The following is a 7568-nucleotide window of genomic DNA, read 5'->3' as shown; positions in this document are numbered from 1 at the left end:
ATATAACAAGTGCAAAAATCCGTAAATCTGTTCAGAGTGACGGACCAAGTTAGGAATCGATAAAAACTAGTTTGAGTTTACTGGCAAATAAAAAAGTTTGCACATAATAATCGACCATGACGTCATCGTCTCTATAACTGGGCGCGTGAGATAGACAGCGGATCTTGCCTCGAAAGTTTCAACCATCACACATTGCTAGAAAACAAAAGTCCTTTACGTTCTGAGTGGACATTAGACGCTAACAGCGCAGATATCAAACCGTTACGAGTACGGAAACGTATATTTGTCTCATGTGCAAACGGCAGGCGCTCGAATACTACAGAAAACAATGCTTTGAAAGTACACAGTTTATTTGTGAAAGCAGTACAACTGTTAAGCGCTTTGTACACAATTCTTACTAAATTGACATTGTTTCTCTGTAAACTATCACTTGAATTCCACTCTGTGGTGTGGCGTTAACAGTTATTTGTCATCGAATAGCACTAGGTAGCTCGTGGACGTCGGCCCATCACCGCAAATAATAATAATAAAGTTTAACAATCGTAAACTACTTTTTCTTTTCCTACTTATGCTGTTAGCCTTGAGAGGCTATTTCAGCTTTTCCTTGACGTGTAGGTGAGCTCACGGGGCTAAAACCAGGAGTGCTGCTAGCACTGGCCCTAGCAAGAGCAGTGCTTCGCATAATCTACCACCGGATCGGAAACGCGACCACTGACAAGATCCGGCGAGAAACTGAGTGGGCTGTGTCTATGGATTAATTTACTCTTCGAGCCCTGCGTCGCAAGCGACGGGTTCGTCAAGGACAGTGACCGATGCTTGAAGTACCAAAAAGCACCGTTAATGGTTCGGGAGGATCCGTAATGACGTGTTTAGGGCGACTATTGACCATTTGATCTACAGGATCGGGTATGTAAATTACAATTATTTACCTATCATTTACAATACATTTTGAATTAACATCCAAACAAAATATCGCAATCCCAAAATTTGAGAAATTCTTAATATATTGACTCAATTTACAGAAATTTAATTTTAATGTGCAAATTACTTGAATCATTAAGAATGCGTATGTAAAACTATTTACATTAGAACTAATCCACTCAAACTAATTTACACTAGATAACTACGGCACGAGTAAAAGAGCATAAACAAAAGACGAGTTTACAATGAAGGCGAGATGTGAAAACGCATCACAGATGGCAGTAAAATACAATGGTTGGGGCCCCAGTTCTATGACTGCTCGCTTCCGGGCGGACCGTCGGAAATGGCACCGCCCTGCAGACAACCTTCATTTCCGCTGTAGTCCTTTTGCCTGCATTAGACCCTGCGCGCTATTTAATCTTTTTGCCTTCATTATAGACTCATACAACCTTATCAAAGTTTGTTTTTGAAGTATTGAAATCAAATGAAAATATCAAAGACATTGTTATATTAAGTTACATAATTACTAGTAAAGATTGGCATACATCCATTCAAGCCTAAATTCTTATTACGATACGTTGTAGATATCCTTTGTTAAATAATCGTAAAAATATAATACCTAACCAGCTCTAGATTGGCTGTTTTACCTGTGTTTTCAATAACGTAGTTCCAAATCCGCAATCTACAATGGGCTGAAAGGTAGCCTTGATATTTCAAATAATTCTATTTTTGGATAGAGCTTTATCCAAATCGGTTTAGTCGTAGTGTGAAAACGTTACAGACAGACAGAGCTACTTTTAAATTAATAACACAATCTGCTATTTAGCTTACTACAACGCCAAATCACTGCCCTTCGCGCGTGATGTTATTACCTGCAAATCAAAAAAACGTTGCATACTGCAAAAATAATTATTTTTTCTGCGACAAATCACCCATGTGTTCCAGTTTTTAAAGTGGGAAAGCCGTTGTATAATACAATGGAGACTTTCATTGAGACTTTCACCTCATGTTTTTTATTTTTTATTTTTTTATTGCTTAGATGGTTGGACGAGCTCACAGCCCACCTGGTGTTAAGTGGTTACTGGAGCCCGTAGACATCTACAACGTAAATGCGCAACCCACCTTGAGATATAAGTTCTAAGATCTCAGTATAGTTACAACGGCTGCCCCGCCCTTCAAACTGAAACGCATTACTGCTTCACGGCAGAAACGGGCAGGGCGGTGGTACCTACCCACGCGGACTCACACGAGGTCCTATATACCAGTATAAATGTCCCAAAGTGGGTGCCCGTATATAGTTTGTCGTGTCACTGAACTCCAGTAATCACTAAATACAAGAACGCCATCAACCCACTGAGTATAATAAAAAGGCACATATCACAATCGAATCTCAGAAATGTAAAATTCTACAATGTTTGAGTCCAGAAAATTTTCAATTTCGAATACCGTTCCAACTCAAGATACTGCGGAAACGCTACATTCTTCTGACACATGTTTATGAAGAACTATTTATTACAAACACAGTAAACAGTGAATACGGCTGAGATTCCAAAGAAATAAATCCCATTTACCTGTCCAAACACATGTTTTACGTTCCCTGGAAACGCGCCTCTGTCAACTTGAAGTAAACACGACCTACCAACAAAATTGTTTCACAACCCGTTTTATAACCATAGATTATACACTTAATATATTAGAGATAGATGCGCAACTCTCATTTTTATTTTTGCTTTAGTTAAAGCCCGGTCCAGCAGGCGTCGCTACAGTCGATTATTAGTCTCCCTACCCCCCACCAGGTGGCTTTTTTAGTAATTTTAATATTTTTAATAACTCTCTTTATGAAAAAATCTTATCGTTTAGAATCGCTGGAATTCCCGGTAGTACTTATGAGATATTAAGGAATGTTTGATTGTGTTCAGCATTCTAATCGATAAGATCTTTTCATACAGAGAGAAAACAGTTTTTTTAAAATAAAAAGCTGTAATTCTCTGTAAGCTATTTAATTTCCCTATATTACAAACAATTTTCGGTTAAAAGATTGTATGAACGTACAATTGTATAAAACTTCGAATAACAATAAGATTAATCCTACTAGCGTACTTATTAACATTAAATCGAAAGTTATCTAAAAGTTAATTAAGTCTAGATAATCAAATCATTCAATGTCAATTAAGTCATTTGTGCGAAATATAAACATGTCAGCTTTCCATTATAAACATAGTAGACAATTTGAATTAAATTTAATAAATTTGTTTCTTATTGATAGCAGTTCTTGCTTAAAGTTGATCGTGACAGATCATGACCTTGTATGAAAATATTACATCTATAAATACTACCTATGCTTCGTCATACAATAATTGTCATTTAAACTAGCATTGTAGAGATAATACACACACTAAAGTGAATACTAAATTATTCTTAGCATTCTTATAAACATTTAGAAATTTAAGAAACGATTAACCCACAATCATGTTCATAACATGTGACATTTTGTTCTGCACAAACGTTTTGTTACATGATTTGAAAAACAAAAAAAAAACAAAAAATGTTTAAAAAATGTAATGATGATTTAAAGTACTCTTAAATATTGATAGTTTGTACTTAATGACACTTATAGTAATCTTAGACATGATTACAATAGTTATACTTTTATTCCCTATCTAAATTATTTCTATTCTGACGTTACTGATGCTTTAGCTTTGGTAATACTAGATGAAACAAACAGCAGATTGAAAGAAAATCATCTTAAAGTTAATTACATTCATTACAAACCATTAGTTTGCATTTTGTTACAAAAGAAACTGATGTTCGTTACATGCAAATGAATTATAAACATACACATGCAAACATAAAATGTAAATTTATCTTTTAATCCAAATTAAATGTACATTAATATTACATCTAAATAATAGAAAGGGTCTCGAAAATTTTTATTGCACTCAACAGCAGACGAGCACACAACCCGGCTCATGATAAGTGGTCACAAGTGCTTATAAACTTCAGCAGTGTCATAGGGCTTGCTGTCTATCACTTAAGTTTTAATAAATTATTAATATACTCAGTCACAAGCATATTGATTTCACATAATGAAAATGTAAGAAACATAATCATGTTTGGGCATTTTCATTTATATCTGCTCATACAGAAAACACAACTTAGCAAATATATTCCACAGTTAATCTAAATAATTGCAAATAATGCTTTTGAAGATCGTTGACTTTTGATCATTAATTAAAATCATCTTCTCGTAGAATTAACAAAAGGTCATTTACAAAAATTTATATCAGTATTTTCATATATTACTAACTTACTAATTACAACTATTCAAACGTAATAGTATAACTATAAGAACTAAACAACCTATTTTAAAACAAAATTGGCATCAATTTAGTTCTTATGAACTATTTCAATTATTAATTTATAAATTATAAACATATTTAAAAAAAATTAAGATCCCTTGTGAGTTCACATTCCTTGCTGAATCAGTTTCTCTTCTGAAACGGAGAAACAAAGTATCTTAAGTATGTAACAAATATTGAAAAAATACGACCATGAAAAATTTAGTGTTAATGTAATCATACTTACAAATTAATATATTACATAACACATTCTGGTTCAAATATAGTGCATCAATCTTTTCATGTTTCAGACATTTTAGTGCTCCTTATAATTTTTCCATAAAATTTTGTCATTATCAAACCTTTGTCTACAAAAATAAAAACATTATTTTATATTGGGTAGAAGGATGAACGTGGTCACAGGCCACTTGGTGTAACTTGGTTATCAAACACCAGGAAACAAAATGTGAATGCCATCATCTAACTTTGGATGTGAGATCAATTGTGCTGTATTTTATTTAAACAGGAAAGCATGACTGATTGATCATTCCAAAAAACTAGTTCGGGCCCACTTGACAATAAGCATATAATACGCTGAGTTGCAAAACATAAATACTTCCACCCACTCGAGACAATTTTATTATCTGAGGTGTGTGTGTGATAGTACGAGACTTAACACCGACTGTTTTGATCAAACTTAACATATATGATAGCTAGGCAGCAGAAATAGGAAGGACCATTAGTTGGTGCTAATTCATTTAATTATATTATGAATAATAATTCTGTTAGCAAATAATATACCGGGAAAATAGTGTAAACTCACCGTTATCAAGGCATCCGAAATAGCATTTCATTTTCGATCTTCGAGGCATGCTGATTTTTAATAATAAACTTTCTGTAAGAAACGAAAATAGTTACACAGGCTTACGAAACGCTAACGAAGAAAAAAGTATTGGAACCAAGTTATGTCTAAAGAGAATTCAAAACAGAGTTTCTCAATGTCTAATCGTCTAATATTCTCATAAAGCTAAAAGATGCTCTAAATTAATACTACAACGTAAAATAACTCACACCAAGACCAAAAAAAACGATTTAAAAAATTAAATCGTTACGACATTTTGAAAACTTTTTTTTTTTTTTTTGAGTTTGTTTTACGGCCCTGGAATTTTGAAAACTTCAAAGCAGTGTTTCCACTTACGTTTTTTTTAACACATTTTACCCTAGTTTCTTTTGAATTTATCCCTAAAATTTCCTAGACAACTTTCATAAATCCTTTATATAGAAAGCATAAATAAAATACAGAAAATAAACCACAGCATATTATTTAATGTAGGTATATATAATATAAACGCCCCCAGAAGATCATAGATCTATAGGATTAGAATTTTCAAGGAAGTCGACGCATTGCTTTTATATTCTTTTGGTGCACGCAACCTAACACTGTTCGGTTCTAAAATTGAGCAATTGTTTGCTGGCAAAGTTGGGAACTTTCTATGAAGCAAGCCGTTCAGGGTTTCATTAGAAAGCCTGTTTCTTTTGTCAGTTTTTACATTTGAGAACACTGAATAATCTTTCCACCTCAGTCTTTGAAGAAGGAACTGCTAGCAAAAGTGAAATGACAATTACAAAGTTTTCGTAAATGAAATTACCATGATAATCTTTCATGGTACATGAAGTACCTGTATATTACAATACAAGTAAGTTCTGGTGACATCAACGAAAATAGGTAAATAAAAGTTTGGCGGATTATACTTATTGGGATTCTGGGGAATCCCTAAGAAAAAAGCAGTGGCTTAATCTATGATTTACTTTACTAGAGGGTTACTGTTGAATTAAACCTTTATAGTTTTTATACACAACTCTGTTTTATTCTTTTACTTGTCAACTCGACTTAATGTCATTCTCTCTCCATAAAATAAAATGTTCATTGTTTTACTTTAATTATCGTTTATTTTAAAATTCACAACAGTTACTAGTATAGGCTTTGCTTTTTACCCCGAAATATCCTAAATCCTGGTATTTTTTAAATTGTCTTTACCATCCAAAATATCAGCTATTTTTCCCTAAAAAAGGGAGAATTCCCTAAAAGTGGAAGCACTGCTTCAAAGTACGCTAACCTTTTTTATTGAGTCAGAACTCGTATCTGCCATCTAGTGAGTTTATTAGTTCATTAAGGCCAAAACGTTTCAAAAATGACCTCGCCGGTTCCTAAAGATGACGCTAGTTGAATGTTCTTTTCCTTTGTATGGGAGTTGCACCCCCCTGTTATAACTTTGAAATTTCCGCAGCAAACAAACTAGCAGATTGGCTTTTCGAAGTATTAGGTATATAATATATTTTAAAAATGCTTCTACACATTACTAGAAATAACGATGTTTTCGAGATTACGTTATGCTAATAGTAATAGTCGGTCAACGACTAGATCTTTAGCAGATACGTACTTTCGCAAGTTATTAAAAACTAGAGGACTTTCGTTCAAATCGTAGGACAATAAAAGCGGCTGCAGAATCATTACGATGGAGAAGGAAATATTATAATCAGAATCAGTAAATAGATCTGAGAGAAGCCTACACTAAAGCAAAAATAATGTTTAACGATGTCTGAAGAATTGAGTGTAAAATTTAAAAAGAAATGATCATTAGTCGAGCAATCACCGTTCAAATCAGAAAGGTCTCTTGATTTTTGTATTTATAATTAAAATTAAATATAGATTTACATTTAAACAGCGCACCATAATTTATTCTGTAAATATAAAAAAATGCGTCAACAAGTGGCAAATAATTCAAGAATAAAACAATAAATTCCTAATTCCATCGGAAATTTTGCAAGACCTTGAACAAGCGCTATACTCCAAGTGTAAATCTAAAGTTATCTTTCCCGTGGCGAAGTCAGTACAGCATGACTGTAAAACTGAGCGGAGTGGGGATCCATCTAACTCCGCCCCAGGTGGACAAAGCTAAAAGCTGAATCGTGTAGAGCGACGCGATGGCCCGGCGCGTTCTAAACATTTATCATGGAGCTACGCGAGGCATACATTAAGGTTTAACTGAGTACCTTTTAGTTTCGCGACTTGAAAGTATGTACTGCAATGCGTTACGCTAAGTATTTTTATATATAAAATACAAAATAAAATTTCCTATTAACAAAATACTATTTTAGAGTTTGGATCGAGTATTTTTATTCACTGATATTTTATTAGATAGCTATGATAGAAATCGACGTGTATCTTCTCTGTGGGCTTCGTAACGACCGATCCAATTTCGAAGAAATTTTCAAGAAATCTTCAAATTGGACAATCAAAGATCGGTT

At 33.6% G+C, this 7568-nt stretch overlaps 2 long non-coding RNA genes across 2 annotated transcripts; both read right to left on the bottom strand.

Annotated features, from left to right (window-relative positions):
• Window positions 1-1414: 1414 nt before the first annotated feature.
• On the bottom strand, window positions 1415-2527 carry LOC134200430 (uncharacterized). Its single transcript, XR_009975354.1, has 2 exons — window positions 2493-2527; window positions 1415-1793 (listed from the first exon to the last, which is right to left on the bottom strand). It is a non-coding gene; the product is annotated as an uncharacterized LOC134200430 (long non-coding RNA).
• A 195-nt stretch (window positions 2528-2722) lies between these two features.
• LOC134200428 (uncharacterized) lies at window positions 2723-6524 on the bottom strand. Its single transcript, XR_009975352.1, has 3 exons — window positions 5083-6524; window positions 4507-4627; window positions 2723-4415 (listed from the first exon to the last, which is right to left on the bottom strand). It is a non-coding gene; the product is annotated as an uncharacterized LOC134200428 (long non-coding RNA).
• Between the last annotated feature and the right edge of the window lie 1044 nt (window positions 6525-7568).

The sequence above is a fragment of the Bombyx mori genome, chromosome 17 (assembly GCF_030269925.1).
Source record: "Bombyx mori chromosome 17, ASM3026992v2".
In the NCBI taxonomy this organism is placed as follows: Eukaryota; Metazoa; Arthropoda; class Insecta; order Lepidoptera; family Bombycidae; genus Bombyx; species Bombyx mori.
Note: the sequence above shows the minus strand (reverse complement) of the source record. Positions and strands in the feature narration are given on the sequence as shown.